The following is an 18589-nucleotide window of genomic DNA, read 5'->3' as shown; positions in this document are numbered from 1 at the left end:
TGAACTGCACACCTCGGGTTATATGAAATTATTTTAACATCCTTGGAAAAATTCTTTTATTAAACATTCGCTCGAAATTGCGCGTACGCATAATCCGATTTTTTTTTAATATAATCAGGGTGCGCGAACGCATCCCTAATTGCGCAAAATCTTTGTAATAATATTATGGATTTTTTACAAATTGTTTATTATATCTACACATTTTATATGAAAATCCTGAGAAATTCACATTTAAGGGAGCTTTGAATTCTTTTAAAAGAATTCACAATTTATTAAATATAGACCGTCGATTATAATTTCCGGATATAAATTATATTCAGCCCAACTATTCAAGTTCAAAGAAAAGAATAAAAATATGATTCAAACAAATACAACATATATATGCCAAAGGATGAATTGTATATGAAACTAACAAACATGATTTATGAAGGGAAGAAGTATTTTTGAACAATTTTTCATTATTTAATTAGTGCAAATCCTATTTCTAATTGTCATTGATATAAAGTGTTGCAATTTGTATATCTCATCTTATTCTCATATACTTGCTTTTAATCTAATAGGCCTAATTATTTATTTAAGATGGTAAATAGGCATCAAATTGATAAGGAAGGGAATTATAAATCAATTAATAATATTGCCTTACATGCAACATAGTTTGTATGTCTAAAACATTCATAGCATTTTAACATCATAATGAGATACATCAACTCATCATCCCTTAATGGTTATATATATACCTATTATCACGCCATATATGAACGTATAACTCACATCATTCAATCCATAACTAAATCAGGTAAAACTAGCAATATGGTTTTTTTGACATTTTTATACTACTCTTTATCTGACTAACAATGTCATAGGACTTAACTAATAGCCAACTTCATGCCATGTTCCCTATATTAACAATTCAATCATAACTATACTTTAATGAAAATTTAGAATGGAAAACATTATTACAAAGTTTTATATGAATTTCAAATAAAGACAATTAACTCATAACTATCAAATTGAATTCACTACTAGTTAACTAACATGAAACAAAAAAATGAAATTTAAACTAATGAACTTGGACAAAATGAAAAATAGAATTTTGCAATTCAATCTTCATTGATTTGTCATGCTGAATCTTTTTTTTTCCAACATAGAATTTAAGAGATAAGTACCTGGAAATGAAGGTAGAAGAAGTAAGTTTTCAGCAGTTGCAGCAGTAACAAAATCAGCAGAATAGCAGTATTTAGCAAGTCTGAACCAGACCCGTTAACCCAGATGAACAGTGACAGTAACTTGAGGGAAAATTTCAGATTTCAAACTGAACAATATCCACAAACAAACAACGGACAGATTCTAGAACAATATTTTTTTTCCCAGTTTCTTTCCTATTTCAAATTCAGCTTCCTGATTTTCTGTTTCTGTATTTGTATCTGTGTCAGATTGTGTGTGTGTGTGTGAGTGTTCTCTTTTGGTTTCTTTTCTGTTTCTTTTTCCTCTTCAAAATCTGAATTTGTCTCTCCTCACACTCTCTTTTTTCTTCCCTTAAAATCTGATCTAAATCTGATTTTTCCTTTGAACTCCTGATTTTCTCTCTTTCCTTTCTTTTCTGTCTGAAAAAGGCTCTCTTCTTCAAATCTAATTTTTTCTCTCTCAAATCTCCTGAAGTATGAGTCCCCTAAATCAGTCCCCATTCCCCTCTATTTATACAGGGCTGTCCTATACTCTTCTAGTGCTGAATGGACCCTTTTCTCCTTTTAAAATCTGAAAGTTTTCCATTAAAACTACTTTTGAATACTTTAAGTGATTTTATCCTGATTTTAAGCAGCCCATTACCCTTTGTTTCCCATTATCTCATTAAATTAAAATCCATTAACAAACCACTTTCAGCCCTCTATTATATCATATTACCCTTACTGTTTTATCCCAGAAATGTCCAGATTTACTGTTTTCTACTGGTATTACTGCCTTAAATTTAGCATCTTAACAATACAGATTTTAAAATCTGTATAAGCCTGATTATTAATCTGATTTAAGACAGCTACAACCAATCCTAAAGTTTGGACTGAATCCTGACTAAGAATGTAACCTCCTAACACAATTACATCCAATCAACATTTGTAGAATCATACTGAATTCAGAACCAATCATCATAACAACATATTACACTGAGTTCAGTAAACTGAGCTTTAACTTTGAACAAAAATCAAACAAACACAGGAGCATTGTCAATATACTGACAATGCCCTGAAACTCACTGATTCAGAAATCAACATATACACACCATTGACAAACTTTCTGATTTATTAAACAAGAATCAATAAATTGGGAAGAACTAATTAACTGATGTCAATGATGATAATCAACTCTAAACAGATAAACAGGGTATTACAAACATCATTTCAGAAGCAAGATTCACAATACAACTAATCGACGAACTTAATCGAGTCGATTACACACATTGTACATAATCACAATTAACAGAAACAATTCATATTTGGAATCAAGTAGACGGATAGGGGACAGTATAACAAAATTGACTAGAAAATTATGAAAAATTAAACAAACTAATGAAACGAATATAGAATACACGTAGAACATACATAAGCAACAGAAAATTACCTCTGAGCCTTCAAATTCAACCGGACTCAACTCAACTTGGATTTGAACTTTGTTTGAAATCAAACAGACCTTAGTCGAAGTATTTTCTACTGAAAATACTTTGACTAAGGTCGATTAAACCTCAATCTTTGCCAGGATTGGAAATTTAGGGTTTCAGATCTTGGATTTTAAATCCGAACACTTCTGGGTAGGTTCGAGGGGAACCAACAATGACACACGGGTGGGGGTAGCCTAGGGGTCATTTGGTGTCAGTTTAGAACAGATCTGAGTTTGTTCTTGTTTGGTCCGAATCTTCAAAAGAAGATTCGAGAAGCTCGGAACTGATTCGAGCCAAACAAACATCAGATCCATAACAAGGCATGCTAGGGGGTACTATGGTGTTATTTTGGAAGCCATTGGAAAGGTTGGAGTTTTCAGACCCACCTTCGATTTAGTATTCGAAGAGTTGGGGTCTGATTCGAAGGAAACTAAGGTTAGATCTGTGTAGAGGATGTTCAGGGGATTCTAGGGTGTTATTTTGGTGACCGGCGGCGTTGATGCCGCCGGGTTTCAGGCGGTGGGATCCTAGGGCGGCTAGGGTTAGGGGTGAGTTTTGGAAGGGACGATGAACAGGGAAGGAGGGGGGTGTTTGGCTAGGGGGCCGGGGTAAGGTTTTGGGCCTTATATAGGGGTGGGGTGGATTGATGCTGACCGTTAGATCTAGTAGGATGAAAGGTCAGGATTTACTCACTTAACCAAACGATGTCGTTTGGTTTAAGCTGGGGGGACGGGTTGGACCGGGTATCGGATCGGGTAAGGATTGTGGGTTAAGGTTCGTGGGATCTCAGCCATTGGTTGGCTTTGATCCAACGGTCTCTGCTAAACTACGACCAAACGATGTCGTTTTGACTCGTTTGAATTGGACCGGTACCTGGGTTGCCTGGATTGGGCTGAGGGGGGGTAATTTAGTTTTGGGCCTGGATTTTAATCCAGGTCCGATTCTATTTCTACAATTTATTTTATTTTATTATTTATCATTAAAAAAATCCTAATAAAAATTATAAAACAATTTTAATCTTACACAAAAATATTAATTACTTTATAACAACTATTTAACACATAGTCAAAACATTAATCACACAGTAACATATTTAAAAATAGAACGAATGCATATTTTTGTGATTTTATTTAAATTATCTTTCAAATGCATAATTAAATCCTATATGCATGCAACATGTATTTTATTTTAATTTTCATTTTATTATGACAAAGTAAACATTTACGGACATAACACAAATATTTAACACCACGCAAATTCGAAAAAATTACACAGTAAAAGAAATTTAATTTATTTTTCATTTATTTTGGAGTAGTTTTCGTAAGGCAAAAATCACGTGCTCACAATGTTTTTAAGCCTAAGACATCCTAGAACCTACCCGAAACTCACCCGAGCCCTCGGAACTCCAAACCTAGTGTGCATACTAACTCAAAAATATCATACGGACCTACTCGTGCAATCACATCATCAAAATAACATGGAAAATCATGAATTAAACCTCAAAACTCAATATTTTCATCAAGAACTCTCAAAGTTCATAACTCTTCAACCGAAAGTCCAACTCACGTCAAATAAACTCCATTTTTACCAAATTTCACAATTATCTTTCAAATACTATAACAAGTTTGTACTGGGCTCCGGAACCAAAATACGGGCCCGATAACAATGGTTTCAAACATTAATTCTTTTCTTTATTCCTTAGGTAATTCAGTAAAACAATTTCTTTCAAAAATTGATTTCTAAGGCTTGGGACCTCGGAATTCATTTCTGGGCATATGCCCAAGTCCCATATTTTACTGCGGACCTCCCGGGATCGTCGGAACACGGATCCTGGTCCGTTTGCTAAAAATGTTGACCAAAGTCAATCATAATTAAATTTTTAACTCTAAAATTTCTATTTCTCATATTTTCACATAGAAGGTTTTTCGGATATAGGTCTGGACCACGCACGTAAATCAAGGTGGGGTAAAAAGGGAGGTTTTTAGGCCTCAGAATACTGAATGCACTTGCAACACAAGTGATGACCTTTTGGGTCATCACATTCTCCACCTCTAAATTAACCATTCGTCCTCGAACGGACATAAGAAGGAAGTACCTGAGTCGGGAAAAAGATGGGGATAACGGCTCTGCCTATCAGACTCGAACTCCCAGGTCGATGCCTCAGTGGGCTGACATCTCCAATGAACACGAACAGAAGGAAAACTCTTCGATCTCAATTGACGAACCTGTCGGTCTAGAATAGCTACCGGCTCCTCCTCATAAGACAAGTCCTTGTCCAACTGGATAGTGCTGAAATCTAACACGTGGGATGTATCGCCGTGATATTTCCGAAGCATGGACACATGAAACACTGGATGCATGACTGATAAGCTCGGCGGCAACATAAGTCTATAAGCCACCTCTCCCACTCGATCAAGAATCTCAAACGGGTCAATGAACCTAGGGCTAAACTTGCCCTTCTTCCCAAATCTCATCATGCCCTTCATAGGCGACACTCGAAGCAATACCCGCTCACCGACCATGAATTCCAAATCTCAAACCTTGCGGTTGGCATAACTCTTTTGCCTGGACTGAGCTGTACGAAGCCTATCCTGAATAATCCTGACCTTGTCCAAGGTATCCTGAACCAGATCCGTACCCAACAACCAAGCCTCTCCTGGCTCAAACCATCCAACCAGAGATCGACACCGCCTACCATATAAAGCCTCATAAGGAGCCATATGGATACTCGACTGGTAGTTGTTGTTGTAGGCAAACTCTGCTAAAGGCAAAAACTTATCCCACGAGCCTCCAAAGTCAATAATACAAGCTCGGAGCATATCCTTAAGAATCTGAATAGTCCGCTTGGACTACCCGTCCATCTGGGGGTGAAACGCTGTGCTCAACTCAACCCGTGTGCCCAACTCTCGTTGAACCGCTTTCCAGAAGCGCGAGGTAAACTGCGTACCTCGGTCCGAAATGATAGACACGGGCACACCATGAAGATGAACAATCTCCCAGATATGGATCTCAACTAACTTCTCGGAAGAATAGGAGACTGCCACAGGAATGAAATGCACTGCCTATTGGCAATGACCCATACTGCGTCGAACTTCCTCCGAGTTTGCGGGAGTCCAACAATGAAATCCATAGTGATCCGCTCCCACTTCCACTCAGGAAGCTCAATCCTCTGAAACAAGCCACCAGGCCTTTGATGCTCATACTTAACCTGTTGACAATTCAAACACTGAGCCACATATGCAACGATATCCTTCTTCATTATCCGCCACCAATAATGTTTCCGCAAATATTGATACATCTTCGCGGCGCCCGGATGAATAGAGTACCGGGAGCTATGGGCCTCCTCCAAAATCAACTTCCGAAGTCCATCCACATTAGGCACACAAACTCGACCCTGCAATCTCAAAACTCCATCATCATCTAAGGTAACCTGCTTGGCACCTCCGCGCTGCATCGTGTCTCTGAGGACACACAAATGGGGATCATCATACTGCCGATCTCGGATACGCTCCAATAATGAAGAATGAGTGACTGTACAAGCTAACACACGACTGGGCTCAGAAACATCCAACCTCAAGAACTGATTGGCCAAAGTCTGAACATCCAAAGCAAGCGGTCTCTCACCAATCGGAATATAATCAAGACTGCCCATATTGGCTGACTTCCTACTCAAAGCATCGGCCACCACATTGGCCTTTCCCGGATGATATAAGATGGTGATATCATAATCTTTCAACAACTTCAACCACCTCCTCTGCCTCAAATTCCACTCCTTTTGCTTGAACAAATACTGAAGACTTTTGTGATCCATGAACACCTCATATGCCACGCCATACAGATAATGCCTCCAAACCTTCAATGCATGAACAATGGCTGCCAACTCCAAATCATGAACTGGATAGTTCTTCTCATGAATCTTCAACTGCCGCGAAGCATAGGCAATGACCTTGTCATCATGCATCAACACTGCACCGAGTCCAATACGAGATGCATCATAATAGACTGTATAAGGCCCTGAACTTATGGGCAAAACCAACACCTGTGCCGTAGTTAGAGCTGTCTTGAGCTTCTGAAAGCTCGCCTCACACTCGTCTGACCATCTGAATTGGGCACCCTTTTGGGTCAACCTGGTCATCGGGGCTGCGATAGATGAGAACCCCTCTACGAACCGACGATAGTAGCCTGCCAATCCCAAGAAACTCCGAATCTTTGTAGCTGATGTTGGTCTAGGCCAGTTCTTGACTGCCTCAATATTCTTCAGATCAACCTGAATACCCGATGCTGATACAACATGACCAGGAATGCAACTGAACTCAACCAACACTCACACTTCGAGAACTTAGCATATAACTGACTATCCCTCAAGGTTTGAAGAACCAATCTAAGATGCTGCTCGTGTTTCTCCCAGCTGCGGGAATATATCAAAATATCATCAATGAAGACTACTACGAACGAATTCAAATAAGGCCTGAACACTCGGTTCATCAAATCCATAAAAGTTGATGGGGCATTTGTCAACCCGAATGACATCACCAGGAACTCATAATGCCCGTACCGAGTGCGGAAAGCTGTCTTTGGGACATCGGATGCCCTAATCCTCAACTGACGGTAGCTAGATCTCAAATCAATCTTTGAAAATACCTTAGTACCTTGAAGTTGATCAAAAAAATCATCAATCCTCGGCAATGGATACTTATTCTTGATTGTAAACTTGTTCAACTGCCAGTAATCAATACACATTCTCATCGACCCATCCTTCTTCTTAACAAACAACACCGGCACACCCCAAGGTGAAACACTAGGTCTAATGAAACCCTTCTCAAGCAAGTCTTGCAACTGTTCCTTCAACTCTTTCAACTCCGGCGGGGCCATATGATACGACAGAATAGAAATGGACTGAGTGTCTGGAGCCAAATCAATGTAAAAGTCAATGTCCTTGTCGGGTGGTATACCTGGCAGGTCTGAAGGGAAAACCTCAGGAAACTCACGAACAACGGGCACAGAATCAATAGAAGGGACCTCAGCACTAGAATCACGAACATATGCCAAATAGGCCAAACACCCTTTCTCGACCATACGCCGAGCCTGCACATACTAAATAACACTGCGGGTGGAATGACCAGGAGTCCCGCTCCACTCTAAAAGAGGTAAACCTGGCAAGGCTAAGGTCGCAGTCTTGGCATGATAGTCCAAGATAGCGTGGTAAGGTGATAACCAGTCCATCCCCAGTATAACATCGAAATCAACCATGTCTAGAAGAAGCAAATTTACATGTCTCAAGACCCCCAATCACAACTATACACACACGATGGACTCGATCTACCATAATAGAATCACCTACCGGTGTAGATACATAGACATGAGCACTCAAAGAATCACTAGGCATGACCAGATACAGTGCAAAATAAGATGATACATACGAGTATGTAGACCCTGGATCAAATAACACTGAAGCATCTCTATCACAAACCAGAATCGTACCTGTAATAACTACATCTGAAGCCTCAGCCTCAGGCCTAGCAGGAAGGGCATAACATCAGGGATGGGACCCACCACCCTGAACTACATCTCTGGGACGGCCTTCTGCTGGCTGGCCTCCACCTCTTGCGACCTGAGCTCCACCTCTAGTGCCTCTACCTCCACCTCTAGCACCTCTACCCCCACCTCTAGCTGGCTGGGCGGGCTGTGGAACACCTGGTGCCTGTACCATGGCTTGAGAACCCAGATGCTGAGAGCTACTCGGTGCTCGAGGGCAAAACCTAGCAATATGACCCATATCACCACAAGTGTAGCAAGCCCTCGGTTGCTGAGACTGCCAATCCTGACGACCTGAATGACCACTCCGAAAACTCTAGAGCAGCGGTGCACTGATAGGAGCTGGCGGCGCACTGTAGGACTGCTGATCAGAATACTGTATCTAAGGGCCACGACTACCTGAAGCACTGTGAGAAACCTGATGTGCTGATTGAAAAGGCCTAGGAGGATGGCCTCTACCATGTGAATCCCAACCTCCATACGAGGTACCACTGAATCTGCCTGAATGACGGGGCCTCTTGTCTGACCCTTGACCACCTCCCTATGACAAAACCATCTCAACTCTACGGGCCACATTGGTCGTCTTCTGAAAAGATATCTCACTCCCAGCCTCCCTATCCATCTGAAGACGAATCTGCTAAATAAGTCCGTCATTGAACCTCTTCACCCTCTCTTTCTCGGTGGGAAGTATGATAAGAGCCTGACGAGCCAAGTCGATGAATATGGTCTCATACTGGGTAACAGTCATAAAACCCTGCTGGAGGCGCTCAAACTGCCTCCAATAGGCCTCTCTCTGAGTGATGGGGAGAAACTTCTCCAGAAATAGCTGCGTAAACTGCTCCCAAGTCAAGGCTGGTGATCCGGCTGGTCTAGCTAAGAAATAATCTCTCCACCAAGTCTTGGCGGATCCAGATAAGAGAAAAGTAGCAAAATTGACCCCATTGGTCTCAACTATCCCCATGTTCTTGAGAACCTCATGACAGCTGTCTAGATAATACTGGGGATCCTCAGTAGATGCACCACTAAAAGTAGTAGTGAAGAGCATGGTGAACCTATCCAACCTCCATAAAGCATCGGCAGACATAGCTGCTCCATCGCCGGTCTAAGATACCACACCCGGCTGAACTGCTCTAGCTGGCTGAACTGCTGGAGTTTGAATCTGGGGAGCTACCTGCTCTAGAGTGCGAGTAGCAGGAGTCCGGGCTCGTCCTCCAGCCTGAGAGACGGTTGGTGCTACATGAAGCAAGCCTGCTCAGGTGACATTCTCTATTAAGGCCCACTAGACGGACCAGAGCATCCTGAAGAACTGGGGTAGCAATAAACCTCTCTGGGACCTGAGCTGGGCCCACCGGAGCTTCTAGGGTTGGAACCTCGTCATAAAAGTCAATCTGAGGCTCCGCCATTGGTGCTGTTGCTCGGGGCTGAGCTTTGCCCCTACCTCAGCCTCAAGCACGGCCTCGGCCTTACCCTCTGCCCCTTATGGGAATTGCTGCTGGGGGATCGGGCTGTTGGTCAGTGGATGAGGAAGCGCGTGTTCTCGCCATCTGCGAAAGATCAGAGTAGAAATTCAATTAGCATTGAGAAATCAAACCGCACGATAAGAAAGAATAAATGAGAAGTTTTCCTAACTCTGTAGCTTCTGAGGGATAAATACAGACGTCTCCGTACCGATCCCTCAGACTCTACTAAGCTTGTCTGTGAACTGTGAGACCCATGTAACCTAGAGCTTTAATACTAACTTGTCACGACTCGAATTTCCCATCCTCGGGAGTCGTGATAGCGCCTACTAGTGTGAGCTAGGCAAGCCAAACCCTTAACTATGTACTTCATTATTCAACTACTCCTTTTTAACAAATGTAAGGCGATAACAGGACTTTAAATAGTTAAGCGGAAGATAACAATTAAATATCTGAAATCTACGTCTATTACAATTACTTAAGTCTTAACCACCCAAATCTGGTGTCACAGTGTCACAGACGGTTTAAGATTTACTACATACAAAGTCTGAAGAAATAATAATACACTGTTTCTAAATAAAAGGAAAATGAAACATGAAATAGGGATAGAGGGAGACGCCAGGACCTGCGAACGCCTACAGGTTTACCTTGGATCTCCACGTGAACTGGAGGTAGCTTCCACACTATGGTCCGAAAGCTGCTCCGGGATCTGCACACAATACAGAGTGTAGTATCAGCACAACCGACCCCATGTGATGGTAAGTGTCTAGCCTAACCTCGGCGAAGTAGTGACGAGGCTGGGGCCAGACTACCAATTAAACATGTGCAGTTCAAATATATATACAGCGGAAAAAAATACAGAAATAACCAGTCAATATGGGAGTAGGAGCATGCTGTGGGGAGATAACAATTCCGAATAGAAAGGAATCAAGTAAGGAAAGAATCAACATAACTCGGATATCAACAAAGAATCAAAAATCAACAAATGCACGGCATCACCCTTCGTGCTTTTACTCTCGTCCTCAGCAAAGTAGTTATATAATAAAAGTGTGCATGGCATCACCCTTCGTGCTTTTACTCTCGTCCTAACCAAAGCAGTTATATAATAAAATGTGCACGACATCACCCTTCGTGCTTTTACTCTCTTTCCTCACCATGTAATCAATAAAATCGGCACAGAATGGTACATCATGCGGCATGGCATCACCCTTTGTGCTTTACACTCTTTCCTCACAATAACAAACAATGCACGACATCACCCTTCGTGCTTTAACACTCTTCCTCACCCAGACAACAATCACAATAATGGGGTAAGGGAATAAATGAAATTGCAATAAAGATCCCGGGAGGGGAACAACAATTCAACAAATAAATTCCGGCAAGGGAACATCATCAATAACCTCAACATCCCGCAAGGGAGATAATGAACAAATCAACAATAGCCCGGCAAGGACGAAAACATAATGATCTCTTCTCTTTCTCACTTTTACTTTACAATTCACTTCACAACTCGAGCCAATGCTCTAGAGGTTCAATTATCACTTATACTTTCACAATTCGTTATACAACTTGAGCCAACGCTCCTCAATGTTCATAGGTCACAATTCCGTCCACAAACTTTACACAACAAGTAGAAACCATTACCAAGGCATGAAAGATACAACAAAATCATAATAATCACAATATAACTCACGGTCATGATAATCACACTCTTTCTCAGATTGTTCCTTCATCTCCCCTGCCACCTCATCAACACTTCCAGTCACACAAACAACGTCAAACTGAGATTCGGAAACCTTTTATTTCTCAGATTCTTCCTCCGTCTCCTCTATCGCCTCATCTGCAGTCTCACTAATAGCGCCAACATGTGCTACATCTAGTGTGAAAGTTACTTTAGAAACGAACATTTTAACTTTCACGCCAGAAGGTCCTTCCATGATGTTGACACATAACTAATTTGCTGCATCGAGCACAATGTTATTACGATGATACTCACTAGTATCTCCTTGAGAATGTGGAACATCTTTGCCTTCACTTCCACCGGCCTATTTTTTTATAAAAAGAATCGAATTATCAAAAACAACAAAGAAAAGAAAAGGGAAAAGTGCAGAATGCACAACTAAACACACCTTACAACCATCCATTTCAACGTCTCCATTGCCACCAAACAAAATCATTATTGTCTTGACGACCACTAGTGTCTTCCTCTAGATGTGCACCATATTTGTCTTTGCTTGTACCAAGCTATTTTTAGAAAAAAAAATATAGTAAGTTAACTAAAAAAATAAAAAGAAATGCACAATGGAAAAGAAACACACACTTTGAAATTTATCAACTCAAAGACGTCCTTGAATTTATCAGAAACATATTCCATGAAGGAATTTAACTGCTTATAGAGCTACAAGATGAAACAAATAAGAAAGATAATAGACTTTGAATATACAATCTTAACAATACTTTCAAAAAAAATATATATATAAAAGACCAATACAAACTTGTTTATCATCTTTAAACTTCTGCAACTCACGGTCATAATCAACAAGTTGGACACCCGGCACCTTTTTTTGGTGGGATATGCTCCTTAATCTGTTTCGGGGGTGGCGTGACAAAATCATCGCTATCATCAATAGGAAGTTTTTCCCTGTTACGTGATCTCAAATATTTCTGATACTCATCGTTAACTTCAATAGGCAAAGTAAATCTCCTTAGCTCTTCAGTTGTAGGATAAATATTTTTAAACTGCAAATGTAACAAAAAGTGCTTCAGTCCTAGATGTATCAAAGATGTATAAAAACTATATATTTGATGTATCACAATGAATTATAGTGTATCATATATGTATAACCCATCAATACATAAAATTTGGTACCTTATTCCCTGTGTTGGTGAAGAAACCAGTAGAGAAGTCCTCACGCGTTAGCATGTCTGTCATTTCCCAATTCAATATGCGTGGTGTATGATCTCGAACGTGAACAACAAACTTTTTATCAATTACAATGAAGCATTCATAGAACCACACCTGTAGTGCAAGAGGAAATCTACCAATCATATAAACTCAGACTTTCCCCTCAACCTGTCCCTCACCGACTTCATTAAAGCTCAAAACACAATCTTACCCCAGGGAAATGATACATACTCACCACTCTCGATAAGATGGAAATCACGTTTACTTATAAATGTCTTCTAAGCCTGAGTGGACATTAGAAATGTGTTTATGAAATAAATGATTGCAATCTTAACTACGTCTTTATCAGACTGCCATTTCTTCTTCTCAAAACAATCAATAAGCGACTTCTTTGACACCACTTCAAAACCAGAAAAATAAGTATCCACCAACCTATTGGGTCCACTGAATTTACCCTCAACATGTTCATTGCCACAATAGTTTAAACCACTTACAACACCAAATTCTCAAAGACCAAAACGTAAAACACATTCGTCATTCAAATTTCACATAAAATTGATCACACTTATCTTGAACAAACTCCCTAAACATTAAAGAATGAATAAGTTGTGCCTGGATAGCAACTCGAGGTAAATCAAGGAAATAGCCAAAACAGCTTTCTTTTCCTAAACATCCGAAGCTGGATATCAGTCAACTTTGACCGTAAAACCGATACGATGTCCACAGTAGTGTATGATGACCAATGAGTAACAGGAAAAAGCTCACCAACTGGAATATAGAGCTTCCAAGGCTACAAATACTTGACACGAATTAAAAACAAACAAATACAAATTAAATCCAATTTTCAAAGAAGATTCAATAATATAAACAATTATAACTGAAATTGTATGTACCTTACAAACTTTGTCAGGAATTTTAACTTTTTGTGCCTTCTGAACCTTATTTTTTTTGGTTTGACACCCAAATTCACTTCGTCCTCCACGACATGTTTTCTCTTAGCTTCATTATCATCCACTCTAACCCTTTTGCTCTTCTTTTTCTCAGATTGTCCAACAACATCCTTTCGAGATTCTAACACTTTAACACTGTCAGAACGATTTTGTCTTTGCATATTTCGTTCATCAATCGTTTTCTCAACTAAATTCGGGTTGGATGAGGAGATAAACTCATCGACCTAGTTTCTCTTCTCATGTTGCTCGATTTCTCAATTGAAACCGACTTTGAATAAGGTGATGAACTCATCGAACGAGTTTGTCTTCTCATATTGCTCTGTTTCACAATTGAAACTACGTTCAATGAGAAAATTAAAAAGAAAAAAATTATACGAACAAAAAGTTACCGAAATTTGTGAAGAAATTGATACAAAAACTCGACCAAAACTTACAAAGTCGTCTATAATAGATACATACGATGAACTCTAACTTAACAATTCAATCGCAAAAAACTAAAGAAAAGCAACATCGTTTCTACAAAAACACATGCAATCCAAAAAATATACTAAACAAGAGGTTTTCTACTCTAAATTACCTGGAATCAGACGAAAATAACCGTAAATGTATCTTGTTTTGTCGTCAATTTCAGTAATTTTGGTTCATTGTAGGAAAAAATCGCATATAGAGAGAGTGTGAGAGAGAGATAGAGATAGATATATATATATATAGAGAGAGAGAGAGAGAGAACTCGATGTTTGTATACAAAAAATAACCGATACAAAAATTGACATTAATTGAAACTATTTGGGCCAAAAATGATATTTGGGCCTTTTTTTAGTAGATATATTATTTTGGGCTATTTTTGGTTGGGAAAATTTGTAGAGTGACAATTTGGGTAATTTTCCCTAAAAAGATTAGTCCAGGTAGAGATGTGGACCTTAAAGTAATGTAGTAAAAATTGCACGGGGCGCCCTATTTGGGCGCCCCTTTTTAACCTGTAGCCGCTTTGTCTTTCTATTTGCTCTCGTACCCGTTTTTTTGTTAAAAGCCTTTTAAAAAGACTATTTTGCCCTTCTTCATTAAAAGACTACTTTCTCTCCAAGTATACGCTAGTCCTTTACTGTCTCTGTCTCCCGTCTCCCGTTATTTGCATTTTTTGATTTGTTCTTTTCTGAAATCAAAGGGTTTTCGTTGTTGTTTTGATTTTTCAACTGCTATTCGTCATTGTTCCCACATTACAATTTAATCACAGGTACATTGCATTAATTTTCTAGGTTTTATTTTACGATTTTCTGTGTTTTTTTCTGGTTTTGCTTTTGATAGTCATGTATTTATGATTGAATAGTTTCTTAGTGTTTAGTTTGATAAGTGCATTAGTTTTACTTTTACGATTGTGTTTTTAGGTTTTTTGAACGAGTTTTTATGTTGTTGATGAAAATTCTATAAATTCTTCAGTGATTAGACGTCCAAATTTTTAAAAAATTTGAGAAAATAGATGATACTATTAAAGTGATGATACCTTAGATAGAAGCTGAAGTTTTTTTTCATGTTTTGCCATTATTTTTGGATTTGAAATTGTGTTTTGTTTTTTTCAAAAACTACAACATGGGGCTGAATGTTTTGTGTTTTGTAACTGGTGAGCTGAAGTTTTTGTGTTTTGTTACTAGTGAACTTCAGCTCTAGAGCTGAAGGTTTTGTTTTTGTAACTGTCGAACTTCAGCTCTAGAGCTGAAGTTTTTGTTTTTGTAACTGGCGAACTTCAGCTTTAGAGCTGAAGTTTTGTTTTGTAACTGTCGGACTTCGTCCTTATGTCCCTGCTCCTCCACCTGCAAGACAAGGTCAAAGATATTTTAAGTTTTGAGATTGGTTTAACTCTAAGGGTTACTGGAAGGGGAACCACGATTTGAAGAAATTAATTGCAACTTTCTTGGCTCCTACACAACGGGATAAGCTTCATAATGGTACATTTCGATACATTATGGCTATGGAGAATTTCAAATGTAGCATGAAGTTGGTTCATTGTCTGTGTCTTTCTCGAATATTCACGAATGATCGAGACTCGATTAGTTTCAAGATTTTTGGCCATGATATTTCCTTCACCCTTGAAGACTTTCACATTATGTGTGATTTGCGGATCACAACACATAATATTGAAAGACTAATTAATCGAGAGAGCAATATTCTAAAGCACTATTTTAGTAAGTCCAAGGGTGTGACTTTGAAGGATATTCGATATTTTATGACTCGGAAAGAAATTCCAAAGAATGTTGTGAATCACATACACGTATGCGAAAGCGATGATGATGTTGTGAAGCTTATGGAAATTCTTGTTGTAGAGTCTATTTTATTTGGGAAAAAGATCAAGTCATCTGTGATGGAGGAGTATGCATCTATTATTGAAGATGATAAGGTTTGTGCTGAATATCCTTGGGGTAATGTAGCTTATGAGAAGCTCATTTACTCACTGAAACATGCATTGGACAAGCAGAACAAATTCCATGCAACTGAGTATAAACTTGGTGGATTTTCTTATCCGTTATGTGCTTGGTTCTATGAGCACTTGCCAGATATTCGGGAGAAGTATATAAGAGAGGATGAGTACCTTGATACCCCTCAAGTTCCCAGGATGTTACGTTACGTATGTGTGGGAGAGCCTAAATTTCCCGAACTTTTTAAGGTGTTCAGTAGTCATGAAGTAAGTTACTTTTTTTTTGTCTTTGTGTTAATATGTTGACGTATTAGTTTTCGTCTTCTCATAATATACTTTTTTGTATTAAACAGAAATATCGCAGCTTTAGGGTATTGGATATAATTCCTACAGAAGAGGAATTGAATTCAATGCCTTTAATTGGCCAATTACCATGCAGCCGAATTCGTTCAAAGGTACTTAATGCGGGTCCTTCAACTGGTGAATCACCACATACTCTGAGTCGATCAAAAGAATCGAATCTAACTCCTGTTATTGGTGAATCACCACGTAGTCGGAGTCGATCAAAAGAAGCGAATCGAACTCCTTTTATTGGCGAATCATCTCGTACCCAAAGTCGTTCTTACCGTTCTACAAGTGATTTTGATGACAAAAAATTACTCGACACAATATGTTCTATAAGTTTTGATCTGAAGTTTTTTGGTTTTGTGTTTTGTAAAAGTACAACATGTTTTTGAGCTGAAGTTTTGTTCTATATCTGAATTTTTGTTGTGTGTCTATTCTAGAGATTAACGATGGAGGTTCAAAGGCATACAGAAAAAGAAAGAAGCACAATCGTGAAAGAAGTTTTTGATAAGTTTAAAAAGGAGGAGCGATCTGCTTTTGTGGATGCGGTTTTTGTAAAAGTGAAGGTAAGCTAATTTATAGAGAAGTCTTTTTATTTCTGCTGATGTTATTCAAATTAATCATTGTTAGTAGTTTTTTTCTAGGAATATTTCGATAAAAAGTTTGAACAGTTGCTTAAGATTGTCAACAAATCAAATGGAATGGATGATGGCAATTTTGATTTGAGTAACCATCGAGAATATGATAGGGGGAACGACTGTTACGAACATCCATCGGATATTAATATTGTTGATGATGCATTAGATAAAGTCACAGATGTAAATGCTACACGTGAGGAAACGGCTTTTGTAGGCGATCAACATGTTCAAGAACAATTTGAAGAGGAACGTCCCAATGCTGATAGATTGAGCAGAGATGGAAATGATGAAGCACAGTTATCAACTGAGAATATTGGAAGCAAGGAAGGTGCAGATAATCAAGCTGTTGAGACTAAAGAACATAATGCTCATGATGCATTGTGTAAAGTCGCAGATGATAATGCTACACATAAGGAAGCGGCTGTTGAAGTCGATGAACATGTTCAACAACAAGGTGTAGAGGAACAATCCAGTGTTTGTAGACAGAGTAAAGATAAAAACGATGAAGAGTTAACAACTAAGAAAGGTTCAGATGATCAAGTTATTGGCACTAAAAAACATGCACCGAGTTGTCCTTTGGAAAGTGATATTGGAAAAGGCAATTTGTTTGGCGATGGAGATCAAGCACCTGTTTGTACGTTAGAACTGAAAGTGAGTGATGTGTCTAGCACTATTGGGAAAGACGATCGGTATGCAGGATTACTAGCTATTTGCAAAGAACTTCTAGGTGGTGATACACGGGAAATTGTTACTACAGGTATAAAGTGTGAAGTTTATAATATTTCAATGATACCTTAGATTGGAGCTGAAGTTTTGTTTCATGTGTTTGTGTTTTTTGTAAAAACTACAGCATGTTTTTTTGCTGAATGTTTTGTTTTGTAACTGGTGAACTTCAGCTCTAGAGCTGAAGTTTTTGTTTTTGTAACTGTCGAACTTCAGCTCTAGAGTTGAATTTTTTTTTTTGTAACTGTCGAAGTTTTTGTTTGTGATTGTCTAACTTCAGCCTTCTTAGAGTTGAAGTTTTAACTGTTTTTTATAATATCCTGTAGTGAAATTTTAACTATAGGTATAAATTTTTTCTATGTTATATATATAGAAAAACTAGTTGATCTATTCACCCTTTTTATGAATATGCAGTGGAAGTTGAAACTAGTTGTGCTTCAATTGACACAACTCAAAAACTCTCTAATGATGCTGAATTGAATGAAGGTAGAGTTGAGAAAAACCTTCCAGAGAATACTCCAATGCTCCTCGACGTTGGTTCACAAATGAATGAAGCTGTAAATGCTGATATTGACAAAGGCATGCAGCCTGGGGAAACCACAGCGGAAGACAAACGTCAAGGTATTCTATAGATCATGAATTTATTATATTTGATTGAAGTATATTTTTTACAGTTTGAAATTTTACATACTTTATTTTCTTTTTTATTTTTGAATGATTTTTCAGAAAGACTCGAGGCAGCTCAAAAAGAATTTGGTGAGCTTATGCAGTTATATGAAAAAGAAGAAATACATATATTCACACCTGTTGCCTCACAGACAGGTGTGAAGTGTGTTGGTATTATTTTATAAAATTTAGTCAGCATTATTTAGTTTTTTTTGCATGAAGATACAGGATCTGTTGGAATGCAAACACCATCTGTGTCGCAACACTTAGACCAGATAGTTATTTTTTGCAATTCAATTACAAGCTGTTT

Source organism: Nicotiana tabacum, chromosome 7 (genome assembly GCF_000715075.1).
Source record: "Nicotiana tabacum cultivar K326 chromosome 7, ASM71507v2, whole genome shotgun sequence".
NCBI classification, from domain to species: Eukaryota; Viridiplantae; Streptophyta; class Magnoliopsida; order Solanales; family Solanaceae; genus Nicotiana; species Nicotiana tabacum.
The sequence above is the reverse complement of the archived record's forward strand: the minus strand, read 5'-3'. Positions refer to the sequence as shown.